Here is a 3,442-nt window from a genome sequence, read left to right as displayed (position 1 = left end):
CTCTGTTGGGATTTATACAATAATCATCTAAATTTCAAAATGAAAGAAAAGCCTCCTTCTTTTCCATATCTCAGATTGTCTGGTGATTTAGAGCTTATGTTGAATGGTGTCATAGGGTGGAAACCACAGCCATCTTTAATCATGTGCAATGGCCAGTCTGTGCTCCATTCAATCAAATGTGGCTGCAGGAGACTGATACTCAGCTCTGTTTTAGTTCCTAGTGTATCTTAATCATCCCGAACCTCATACCTTCCTGCAAAGTGTAGGAGATTATGGCTCCTAGATGATTCTTATGTGGTGCTCTTCCCCACGATCCTGATACTTCTCCTTTAGTTTTGGGGGCTTGCTGGACCCATGCTTATTCTAAATCGATAACCACTCACACATCAAGGAAATTCAAGAGTGAGAGATTTTTTCTAGACAGGAGATCAGGGATGCTTCAAAGAAGAGGTGACATATGATCTGAGCTTTACAGAGCTTCAAGAGATAAATATGGGATGAAGATATTCTGGGCAGTAAAAAGAGTATGAGCAAAACACAAAGGTGAGGAATAATGTTCAAAGACTTGTTTAAGTATTAGTTGCATTTGGGTGTCACAACCAGGGTAAGAAGAACAAACAGTAAAACTACATTGAGATCAGATAATAAAGGACAACTATAAGGAGTATTTTGTAGGTAATACAGAGACAGTTTGGGCTTAAACCAGGTTGAGATGGCATAATTACAACTGAATTCTAGGTAATGGGGGCCTAATGTCATTGAGACTAGCAAGAAACGGAGCCATTTGAGACATTGCAGAGGAAAAATAAATTGGACTTAGAAAGTATTTTGGATAGGGACGTGGGAGGTTAGGAGAAGAAATGATAAATTAATGATTGAGAAGTTGAGCCTAGCTGGCTGGAGTAGTGGATTATTAACTAAGGTAAGGAAGACTGGAGGGGAGATATACTTTGGGTACAGAAAGGAAGAAAACCAATACGTTAGGTTAATTTTTTTATTTACTTGTTTGTTTATACATTTAACTCTTAAAATTTATAGTCATGCACCACATAACATCCATTCAGGCAGCATCTGACCACATATATGTCCTTGGTCTTGTAAAGCTGTATAGGAAGTCCCCAAATTATGAACGAGCTCCATTCTTAAATACGTCTTTAAGTCGACTTTGTACGTAAATCAGAATAGTAAGTACAATTCATATCTAACATCAGTCAAATGTTTGTCTTAGTATATAGTGTATCTTTCTATGCATAAAAAACATTAAAGGAAAACTTCCAGGTACATTGAAACATCTTTAACATCATAATAGAGTAATAATAATAATGTTTTCAAGCATCACAGAGTAGCACCTATTTGTTATTAGGAAACATTGTATGTACTTTGAATTTTTAATATAATAGGCTTTACAGGGGTTTGTCCGTAACTACTGGTTGTACAGAAGTCAGATGTTGGTAATCTGGGGACTACCTGTATATAATATGGTGTTTGCACAACATCTAAATCACATAATGTCCTATTTTACAGAATGTATTGTGGATGTTAAGCAATGCATGATTGTGTATATTTATTTATTTATTCATATTGAGGTATATAGTTAAGTGCATAAATCACATTAGTCTTAAGTGAATTTTTACATTTACATACATACCTGAAACTGTAATCTAGATCAATACTTAGTGTATTTCAACACACCATAAGTTTTCCTCCTGCCATTTCTTGTCAACAAACACCTTCTTCTTCCCTCAGGTTAATTTTGAGTTTGGCTTATTTCATACTTTCTTTTATTAAGCAAATATTTACTGAGCACATAATAGTGCCAGGAACATACAGAGTAGACAGAAAGAATAGACATAGTTGCTTTCTTGTTCCCAAGGGATTTTTTGCTAACGGTCTAGCTAAGTGGTTCTTATTTTACTATGCATAAAAACCACCTGGGGCAATTGTTTAAAATGAAAATTTGATGAGTCCCTCCAAAAAAAATCCTAATTCAGCATTCTAGGATTGGGCCCTGGAATCGTCACTTTTAACAAACTTCCTAGTCTACCTTTGAGACAGATGATCTCAGGGTCACCGCTGAGAATCACAGGCTTTTTGAGTCTATGCTAAGGAATTTGGATATAATCCAGAGGGCTTTAGGGAAGCACTGAAGCATTCACAAAGGAGTGACAAAGACAAGATTTATGTATTTGGAGATGACTCTGGTAGCAGAGTGGAGAAAGGATGGATTGGAGGGAGGAAGACTGGCTGCAAGGAGGTCAGTTTCATGAAGGTGATTACAATGGTTCAGATAAGGAAAGACGAAGTACAGAGAGAAAACATTCAAAATGCATTTAAAAGTATACTCAGAAGCACCTGTGACCAATTAGTTGTGTGTTGGAGGACAGATAAGGAAAATGACTGATTGCCTTTAATAATACAGATAAAAGGATTCACCTAGATCTTGAAGTCATTCTGACCTTGTGACTACTACCCACTTTGGTGGGCTGAACAAATGTAATAGTACATTTGTCCAGATCACAGAGAGCAGATTTTTCATTGCCAAAAGCTGACTGCTGTTTATCATAATACATAGGGCAGTGTCAAAACAATAGACTATTGAGCTTCCACTTACTGGGCCTGTGTCAGACTCTCAAAGATTTGACCTTGATGGCTTTCAGGAATTCAGTTCCAAGAATGCCCCTCCTGCTGGGGAATTAATTGGTGTTTTTTCAACTAAGCACAAAATGCTTCATGTTGGTGGGGAAAAAATGTGTTTGAGATTGGGAAGCAAGCCTGGGAGGGGATTGGGGAAAAGATTAATTGTTGCCAAATATCCTTTCAGCTTGTTTTGTCACAAAGGTTTTAGTGGTAGCAGCCAAAAGCTGACACAGATGGGATGTGACAAGCAGAGGCTATGTCTCAGTCCCTGCTGTCCAACCCATCAACTTATTAGGGCTGAGCTATGGAGCATGAGAAGGAACTTGCAGAACAGAAACTCCATGTCTCTTCAACCTTAAGCTTTTTTTTTTTTTTAGACTCACTGTGAAGATGCAGAATGAGGGTTCTGTGGTAACACTATTGTTCCTTGCAGTTTGCTAAGAGCTTTCTTATAAGCCATCTAATTTGTTTCTACAACAATACGAAGTAGGAAAGTCAAGATGTTTATCCCACTCTTGCAGATGAGGACCCTGGGACTCAGGAAGGCCAAGTGTCCTGCCCAAGTTCCCATATACATACTCTGCTGGAATGGGGCCTAAAGCACTGAAAATCAAAAGACTTGAAACAGTTTCACAAGAGTGAGCTATCTCCCATGGACCCAGGAAAATTGATAGCCCATTCTAGATCCGCTTTGTAATTCACCTGAAATAGTCTTTTGACAGTGGATGCGGACTGCCACAGAGACTCTTAACCTGGGGCATATCAAAGTGAGAACACAGCAGAAGCCGAAAGATGTACACCATAC

Source organism: Trichechus manatus, unplaced genomic scaffold (genome assembly GCF_000243295.1).
Source record: "Trichechus manatus latirostris isolate Lorelei unplaced genomic scaffold, TriManLat1.0 scaffold00026, whole genome shotgun sequence".
Lineage (NCBI taxonomy): Eukaryota > Metazoa > Chordata > Mammalia > Sirenia > Trichechidae > Trichechus > Trichechus manatus.
Note: the sequence above shows the minus strand (reverse complement) of the source record.